This window comes from Capsicum annuum, chromosome 10 (genome assembly GCF_002878395.1).
Source record: "Capsicum annuum cultivar UCD-10X-F1 chromosome 10, UCD10Xv1.1, whole genome shotgun sequence".
Lineage (NCBI taxonomy): Eukaryota > Viridiplantae > Streptophyta > Magnoliopsida > Solanales > Solanaceae > Capsicum > Capsicum annuum.
The window spans coordinates 168017820-168028780 of NC_061120.1; positions in this window are offsets into that span (position 1 = coordinate 168017820).

Here is a 10961-nt window from a genome sequence, read left to right on the forward strand (position 1 = left end):
CCATATAAATAAGACCAATACACGTACTTGAATACGCCAATATATGTACTTGAATACGGGGTGTTACAAGATCAGTAAATTGCAAATAACTATTCAACATTTTTATAATAAGGAACTTAGTGTCTCTGAAGAGTTTAGTACTGAGGATGTTACACTAAGAACGAGAGTTTCAAATATAACTAATGAGGTTCTTAGCTTGAATGCAGAGACAAGGCATCTGAATAACAACATGGCTCTACTATTTCAAACCCTTCTCCCAAGTCCTTCACCTGTTAATATTTCTTGATTCTTATGGCTTTTTCTCTTGAATATTTAAGTTATGCATTGAAATAATACTTAGCTTTTACATATGAATGAATCTTTGTTTATGTGTTTCATTTGTTCCATATTTATTCTAAAGTTATTCTTCAGGACAGTGTTTCCCTAGTGACCATGACTAACTAACCTATGTTTCATGATGTGTTAGGGACCAGGTACTAGGAGTATAACCAGGAGTATATGTGTTAAATGTGAAAGGTATATTGATTATGAGAAAGAATATTGGTGAAACAAGATGACATATGAAGCATGGTGGCATATTGATTGGGAGAAACTAAGGTGCATAGTGATAGGGGAACACTCATCAATAGTAGTGGTGATCACTCTGATTGAATGAGTTTAATGAACATCGATGCTCAAAATGTATGGTTGGTTTATTATCATCAAAAAGGGAAAAAATTTGTATATCTTATTTTGATGATTATTAGGTAACAACAAAGGACCAGGTCTCTGGATCTTCATGAATTCAGTACAACTATCACTTTCCTACACAGTTTTGTCCTCTAGTCTAACAAACTGTATAGATGAGCTTGTACCTATCAGGACACCTGTCCTAATCAGATTTCTACCCTTATTCCACTATAAAAGTAAAATAATGCTTTTTAATTGAGTAGTTTTTAAAATCTGATTATTCAAGTAAAATATTAGTGAAAACTCAACTTTGCAGCATTGCTTAAGTTCATAGTTTTTGTGTGTGCTGAAATATTGAGTTTTCTTGAGTCATGTTTGAGTCTGTAATCAAATTACTTGTATGATAAAAGTATTTACCTTTTCTTGTGTTCTTGAGAGTGCTTAGGTAGAGTCACCTGAGTTTAATATTGGTTAGAGTTAACCAATATTAAGGTGAGTCCTTGCAGAGTTGTCAAGTTGGGCTTGTAGTAGAGTTATTAAAAGATGGTGGAGCCTAGAGTTAGGTTCAAATCAAGTTTGTAATAAAGAGGTTAGTTATAGTGGATTCTTGAGTAATTCTCAAGCAAAGAGGTTTCCACGTTAAATTGTTGTGTTCTTTATATTTCCTGCAAAGTGTTGTTTACTTGCTGCTTTACTGTTTGATTTCCTATGACTAACTTTAAGGGACCTAGTACCTCGTAGTATGGTGCAACCTTCCATGTTTCTACAACTACATATGTAATAATAAGTCAATAGGCTTTAGTGGCTACACATACTCGATGATCTGAGTGACACACATTTATATCTAGATAAGTTAATGAATCTTGGTGATGTGCGTTGTGGGACTTGGTTTTAAGATCATTGGATGTGTATTGTTATTTAATAAAAAAAGATCATATAATGCGTAATAATTAGTGGGACTTTTTGGCAACTAAATCAACTTCAATAAATTTTTGTTTATGATACAGATCTCCTTTATCCATCTACTTTGGCATATTTTTCTCTCAAAATATCTTTAATACAATTTAAACTACCTTTTTTTTTTCTGGACTATAATTTATACTAAAACTAATCACTTCAGTTTAGTTGTAAGATATAAATTCAAGGGTACCAAGTTATGACTTGGTGAATCAAAAAATTAAATAAGTCGTCATTACACCATGTAATTATCATTAGGTTGGCTTATCTCATTAGTGCCTATTAAAGAGTGGTTTTAAGGGTCGAGTACATATGAATACAATAGAGTAATGATGAGAAATGAGTCGGTTTACGTACAGAATAAAAAGTCTATGGTCTTTAGCAATCATACTTTGACACCAAAATTAGTATCTCGATAAGTGTAACAATTCTCATCATGATTTTTAATCTTTTTAGTATTTTAATCATTTTACCCCTCTTTACCTCTATGAATTTGTGAGTTCATAGGTGAGTAGCATGGTACCCAAGGTGTCCTATTGAGGTTTATGTGAATTTTTTATTTTGGAAGGTTTTAAAGTTGAAATAGTCAAATTTTGGGTCAATATTTGGTGATACAAGCATTGTATGTGAATTTTATCAGTTTCATTAGCTCTGAAATATTTAATTTTGGTTAGCAACATGGTTGGCTTGGATCCTAAGGCTTTCGGTATGATTTTGAGTGTTTTTGGTGAGAAATTAATTTTAAGTTGCCTAGAGTTAGTTTTGTATAAAAGCTCATTGATAAAAACCTCTGTTGGTGTTCCCATTCACTTCAATGAGTCTTAAACATCAAAGTAACTCTAGTAGCATAGTTGGTTTACTTATGTGTGGTCAAAAATGAATCCATGGGTTTGGTCATTGATATTTTAACCTTGGACTATTGCTGGTGGACTATTGCTGGTGCACAACTATTGGTACACTTGGCTTTTCTTCTTTCTGTTCAACTGGAAGGGTCACATTCATGAAGAAGCTCAGGAGTTGGTCATCACGAACACAAGGGAAACCACATTTGTGAAGGGTTAAGTCAGGTCTAGTTAGTATCACCCTCCGTATTCACGACTAGTCTAACATATTTCATTAAAGGTACAGTTCTTAAATAGTATAAAAACCTCATCTCAACCCTTCAACCTATTTCAAAGCTTGGAGGCTTGATTTTAGGTGAATTTAACAGTGTTTTTTAAGATTTCTTAATTAGATGAGCTTCTAAATATATATTTCATCATTACCCATTGATTGTTTTGTGTTTAACCTTCAAATAATGATTTTAAACTTGAAATTTTGAGATTTCTTGATAAAGTAAAATAATTGTATTTTGAGGATATCTAACATGATTTCAACCTTGTTTTCTATGAAATTTCATTTGTGAACTCCTTAGGCTATGGGTAAATTGATTTTCTCTTAAAATTTTGATTTTACTGTTTGGTTCTTAGGGTTGAATTTTGGGATTTCTTTTGAACTTGGTCAATAACCTTAGCAATAAGGATATCGTTGGACTCATATTTATGTGTAGAAACTACTTTTGATAGATTGGGAGTTATTTTAGTCCACTGGGAAAGAAAAGACTTTGTACTAAGTGTTTCGACCTGCTTTTCCTCTTTGATGTAGGTTATGGCTTAAGCTTCTTTAGATGGGAACTTATCACGTAATGCATGCTATCGGATCCATGAACTTGTGAATCTAAATATAAAATCAATTAGGTTAGTATTATGATGTCCGTGTGGGGGATTGTCTTGATTATTATGATTCCCATGTGGAGGCTTGTATTAATTACGACAGTAAATGAAATAAGTTATAATTGAGATGCCAGTGTGCGGGCTTGTTCTTGTGGTTTGTTGAGATTTAGGAAGATTGAATCATATATTGCATTATTGGGCTATTTCTTTCACGATCCAAAAGTTGACTTCATGATGGCATCTACCTGACCCAACCTTGGTAGATAAGTCAATCACCCAAAAGGAAATAAAAACAAAATATAGCTAAAATATTAATAAATAAGACTTCTAGAATGAAGTTCATTAACACATGTACAAACATAATAAAAGTGTGATGTACATACCATAAAACCTTAGACATCTGGTGTCATAAGTGTAAAGAATCTAAATATAATTCATAAAATATAGAGAATACAAAAAATATAAAAAAAAAATACAAATATTTGTCTCTAAATTCAAGTAAAGATATATAGATATATTAGAAGAGGTCTGGAGTCAACTTTGAAATCCTAGAGCATGCTAGTAGTTCGATCACCAACTCTAACAAGCAATAACTCAGATACTACACCCCATACTTATACTAGGATCTACACTGAAAGGGTACAATAGAAGTGAGTACTGTCCACTTGTACTCAGTAGGTATCATATGCCAACTAAGTAAAGTAGAAAATAATACAAGTAAAAAATATCATAAACACATCTCCTGCAAATAGAAAAGTTTTCAAATAGTAGCTCACACTGTCTCTACTAACAATATATATATATATATATATATATATATATATATATATATATATATATATATATAATAATAAAAAAAAAATAGAAGCATGTATTCATGAAGGTACATAAAAACTAATTTCACATCAAGAAACATATAAAAGAAACACAGGAGATTCATATGCAAATCCAATGCAATGAATGATGAAGTAAATAGTTTGAAAGTCATCGCATGATTTTGTGTATACACCTTTTGAGCCTCACTTCTCCCAAAATAGGACCCATGGAGGAATTTTTAAACTTGTATACTATCTCAAAATCTCAACCCACCTTTCAGCTTGTATTCACGGATTAAGACTTTTATGAAAATATCTCATTTTCTTTCAAAATGGTGTTCCTCAATGTAACCTATATCTCATGAATTTGTATGTATGAAATAAGGTTATAATGCTCATAATCAAATTAGTATGAACATGACAAATACACTCAATACGAGTATTAGTAAGCCTAGAAATCAACTCAATATGTCAATATTTCATGATATCAGTCCCTGTTTTGTACCACTTGAATAAATATACATGTAAGATATCATTAATATCATATCAAACCATAACTATCATGATAAAGGAAAACAATGCTCAATAAAGCCTATAATATCTATCCAAACCCCCACACAGACATCACTTTAAGTATAAAGACATTTAAATGAACAAATACAAGCAATGAGTCAAATAAAGGCCCCACACAGGCAACTAACTATAATATTAATCTCGAATATAATTCCTAAAGTTATTTTCCAAAACCCATAGCATGCTTTACTTATTTATTAACTACCTAGCCTAGTTTAAAAGAAAGTTAAGTTAGTCAACCTCGAAGCAACAAAATCCAAGCCTAAAGTCGTTCAACATGGAGCCTTTTCCTTTCTCATAGTCTTAGAATTAACTAAAACATACAAATAATATCTACGCATTAAAGAAAGCTAATGATGTCCATATTGACTATTTTTAAGACAAGTCCAAAACGGGTTTGAAAATGGAAGGGATAACATTGTACTTTTCTTTTAGAAATACATTACCCAAGGTTATAGGAGTCTACATTTGAAAACTCATGCAAACACAATGTAAAAAAGAGGCTCAAATCAAAGAAAAAATAGTTTTAAGTTTTATCTACAAAACCCCCATAATTTATTTAGAATATTGAGATTAAAAGGAGTTTTCAAAGATATAATCTATACAAAATAATGAAAACATTAGTTTAGAGGTTACCCACATAAAAATGATGAAAAAACCCTATTAAAATCATTCTTCCAAAAGATTGGATTTCCAAAATATAGTAAAATTCCAAAGTTGAAGTATTTATACTGTTTTGTGCAGAATACCTCATGAACCCGGTCATCCCTTTATATTTTTGAGGTTCAAAATTGACCAGGACAAATAAATGGCCTTTATGTTTGTAGACAAGGTTTTACATTCACGAAGGTCCATAACCCAGACCCCTTGCACTGCAACAACCCTGCCACATTTGCAATGATGAATAAACTCACACCCCAAGTGTTCTTCGTGATTGTGGATCCCTCCTTTGGATGGTAACGAAAAAAAATATCTTTCTTCATGTTTGCAGCCAGAGGCCTGTATTCAGAAAGAATAAAATGGACCTGCACAAGATTCAACAAACCAGTTGATTTCAAGTTTGAAATGTCTCTAAACGGACCCTCAAGATTTGTTTGGTACCCCACAAAATAAAATCATATTTGCTATTAGGTTATTTTTGATGTTTTGGATTCAATGACAATGTCATATTTTTGAAAAACGAATCATTTTCACCTCACTAGCCTCCGAGACCCTTTTTACTAAATTATACTAATTTCAAATGAAGGGCTGAAATGCTAAATAAAAGTTCCAAACCCGAACAAATTTTGCTACTAACTCAAATTAGACATTGTGGATCTATGAACTGTCCAAATTGCCATTAGAGATTCAAAATGTCAAATATTGGCAAAAGTCAAACTAATGGCTTTTAAAGCCTCAAAGAGTTTCAAACTCTTCCAAATTATTCCCGAATAAATCTGGATCGTGCCAACCAATTCTACCCCCCAAAGCAACATGTCGTAACTATATGAAAGAGATAAATTGTCAAAACATATAAAAAGCAAAATCTTACAATTCAGGTCGTTGTAATATCTATCACTAAGACTCTAGTTCATCCTCAAACTAAAGGTAAATATAGTACCTGAATTGGTAAAGAGATAGGGGGTAACTACTATGTATGTTAGACTCGACCTCCCAAGTATCCTCCTAGTTGAGACAGTGTCCCCGCTGAACCTTAATCTCAAAAATAACTCTTGAACAAAACTATCTAACTTTTCTTGCTAATATGGAAACTGGCTTCTCTACAAAGGTTAACCTCTCATCCAACTGAATAAAATCCCAACAAAGCACGTGAGACTCATTGGCAACATAGCGTCAAAGTATGGATGCATGAAAGCTGGATGAAAAACTGAAAATTATAGAGGCAAGGCTAACTCATAAACTACCTCCTCAATTGTATGAAAAATCTTAAATAGCCTAACCTATTTGGGGATGAGCTTCCTCCTCTTTCCAAACCTCATCACATTCTTCATGGGTGACACTCGAAGAAAGATATGATTACTAATCCCAAACTTCAAGGTACGAGGCTTGGGATCTGCATAACTCTTTTTCCTACCTAAGGCATCCCGAAGCCTATCCTGGATCAACTAAACTCTATCCAAAGACACAAAAACAAATTAGTACCATGATTTCTAGACTCAGATGTATCAAAAAAACCAATTATAGGTTGACAACACCTTCAATACAACTTCTCAGAAGGTACCATATCAATACTCGAATGGTAGCTATTATTATAAGAAAACTCTACTAAGGACGAAATGCTACTCCTACTAACCTCCAAAGTCCATAAATATACATGGAGAATATTCTCTCAAACTTAAATACTCTACTCCAAATGATTGTCAATCTGGGGGTGGAAAATTATGCTGAGGTCAATATGAGTACCCAAATCCTCCTAAAACATCCTTTAAAAGCTACACTGAGCCTCTGTCTAAAATAGAAGACATGGTGTACCCTATAAAGATAAACTATAGGTCAAACATAGACACGAGCTAACCTATCAGCACTAAGGGAAAGCTAAATAGGTATGAAATGAGCCGAACCGATCAATAGATCTACGATGACCCAAATATTGTCAGAACCACGTGAAGAACAAGGAAAAACACTCATGTAATATATGGTGATTTGCTCACACTTCCACTCTAGAATGGGTAATGTTCGAAGCAAGCCAGCTATTTTTAGATGCTCAGCCTTCAACTGTGACAACACAACCAATGAGCTACAAAGTCTGCTACATCCTTCTTCTTACCACCCACAAATAATATTGTTTAAAATCATGATACATATTGGTTACCCCTTGATGAATACAATATGTAGAGCAATGTGCCTCTTCAAAAATAAATTTTAGCCATCTACCAACTCTTGATAAACAAACACGATCACAATCCTCAAACCTCTATTGAAATAAAGTGATGCCACTTGAGCCTCTCCACTTAATTCCTAATATTAAATTACCCTCAAACTATCATTATTAAATTGGTGACATCAAAATTGTTCCATCAAAGAAGATATAACATCAACAAAGGTTAATACACATTTGGGTGTCAAAATGCCACGACTAAGCATTTGGTTAGCTAAAGAGTGAACCTCTAAGGCTAAAGAATGTTCTTGAGTCAAGAGATGAGCTAGAATCTGATAACGCTCAATCTACAGCTCTCGTGGGAGTGTAAAGCGGTCGTTAGCAAATATAGAACCCAACCTGGGTTGGGTATCGATCCCACAGAGAATAGCTTGGCCAACAAGCAAGAGAAATTACTAGACTTTTAGTGCAAGTCTCGTAGGAAAGGGGGGATTGTAGTATGTAACCAAAACAAGAAGGTAAGAACTGAAAATAGCAAAATAAAGAGAGATTGTCACGTGTGTTGTAAACAATGAGAATTGAGGCGTTGGGGTTATGTCCACCTTCTGAGGTATACGTCTCTATTGGCTATGAGTGTGTAGAGTCTTGACATGTAATTGCTTATAGAGAATTGTAGTCGATGGTAAATCCAAGCGTCTCTCGACCTAAACAAGGACTATTTCACTTTAACTCTCTCGAGCTTAAAGCGTGACTAACGGTACGAATTCTCCAAGAAGTTAGTCCAGGTACGGCACTAGCTTTTTAATAGGAAAGGGTGTCCTACTACCTTGACATTATCTCTTTTCCAGACAAATAACTTTTCTCTCGAACAAGTCAGATGTTAGACTGGCGTTGGTCTATGCGTCTTCTTTTCTAGACAAATAACCTTTCTCTCGAACAGGTTAGATGTTAGAATGGCGTGTTCTTGTGTTTGAACCGCAAAGAATGTAGATTTAAGATGAAGAGAATAATGATATAAGCAATATACTTGTCTTGAACTCACAAACTCATAGCTATAGATAGTAACTCATTCGGCTTCCATAACCCCAACTAAGAGATTTAGTTACCCATGAATGCGAAGGATATCACGTTTTGCATGGTGGATGGCGTGAATAGTAGGTGTTTGGCGTGTGGTTTTAGTGATTCCGTAGCAAGTAACGATTCTCTTGTTGTGGAATTTAAGAGTAGAAGAATGAAGAATTGAGAATGGGTTGTAGGAAGATGTCTTAATTGTAAGGAGATGAATGAATTGTCAGAATGTCTCCCCCCCTTAAAATCTCTAACATGATAGGGTATTTATAATACTCCTATCCTACTCCTCCTAAACTAATAAAATAAATAACCAAATCCTAATATACTAATGAAATCCTTGACCCAATTGTACTAGGGTAAGGTTACAAAATTATAATCCAAATAGAATGATGAAACACATAACCTAATTGCACTAGGTTAATGTATTATGGCAAAAATCCAGCTTTGTGTCTGTAAGTCCCAAAGTCTTCAGAAATGCTGTTTTAGCCCGGGACAGATTTTCCATGCAGCAGATTTAGTCCTTTATGCGTCCAGCTCCTTTCCATCTCGTTTGTGAGCTTTCTTTTGCGTCAAGTAAGCCATAAATTGCTGTATTTTGCATCATTTATACCTGAAACTTTCCTAATCACATTTGTTAGCTCATTTACAGGAAAAAGGACTAAAAGTGTACGAAATAGATAATTAGTTCTCGAAACTAGGCTAAAATATGGGCAAAATATATTGATATAGGCGCGTAATTTCGCCTATCATCAGAATCCCTACACTAGTCATCTTTCAGCTCAAGGCAACCACAATCACATTACTATTACTCAGATAATAAAGAATAGTAATGTCATAATTTTAAAGCAACTCAAGTCAACGTTGCTATCTTTTATTAAGATCTATCTAGTCGAAGAAGTTCTAAAGGCTATGATGATTCAAGAAAATCTCATAACAAACTCCATACAAGTAATGCCTCCATAACTTCAACACAAACACAGCCATTACCAACTCCAAATCCTGGGTAAGGTAATATTTTTCATAAGGATTTAACTAATGAGAAGAATCACAAAACACAGTAAAACCCATACCAACCCTTATGCATCAACATTGTACCCAAAATTACACCAGAAGAATCACAAAACATGGTAAAACCCACACCCTCATTCGATAATATCAGGACAGAAGTTGAGTCATCAACTAATTAAACTTTAGAAACATATCTCAGAAGCATTTGACTACTGAAATATACCCTTTTTGAGTCAGCTTGGTTAAAAAAATATAATAGATGAGAAAACCTCCATAAAAATGTTGATTATAACCCACCAAACAAACAAAACTCTGAATCTTGGTAAGAGAAGTAGGTCTACCCAATCATAAGTTGTTGGAATCAGGGATGGTTCATCCATAATACCATCCTTGGTCACTATATTACAAAAAAGAGATAGAATCCAATCAAAACTCACACTTGGAGAACATGGGATACAATTTCTCATCACACGATCTTTAAAGTACAGTCTTCAAGTGTCTCACATAATCAGCCTTGTTCTTTGAATAAAAAAAGATCTCATCTATAAATACAATTGCAAAAGAGTTGAGGTATGATTTAAATATCTGATTCATCAACTCTATGAGCGTTGTTGGGGCATTGGTCAACCCAAAAGACAAGACCAAGAACTCATAATGATCGTACTCTCAAAAATACATAAAGTCATTTGTTCATAAAAAAGAGCGAGATTTATTAGATCAGTCAAAGTTCAAGTTGAATCAGGCACTTAGGCTATTGTGTAAAGTATGCTTCATCAATAATAACATGAACTTCAATTTCAATTCACATGAATCATGAAAACTCATAATTATAAGATGTTTGAATTTAGAAAAGGATTCTTGAAATTCTTGGATGGAAATAACCCAAGAATCAACATCTGCATACCTTACTACTTGATCCTCAGATGATTTATGGTGAAACCTTGATGATTGGAGTCTTGATTTTGGAACCCTAGCTCTTGTTCTTGAGCGAAATTGAGAGAAAACAAAAATATTTGGATTTAATATGGTTGAATCTCGTGTTAAAGAGTATATATAGGGCAGAAAAATGATCGTTTTGCCCTTGGAATTAAAATTTGGACCTAGAATGCTAGCAAAAGTTTCCCCGCGATGCGGTGGAATCGCAGTGAGCTACTAGAATTTGACAGTTCTAAAATTGAGCCTTGGCGCGATGCGCCATAATTGCGGAAGCTCATTGGATTTTGGCGATTGCCATTTTGGATGGCTCCGCGATGTGCTAAATTACCAGGTGGTACATCGACTTACTAAAATGGCTCTAACTCTTTGACCGAGCATCGAATTTGGACGAATTTGTTATTG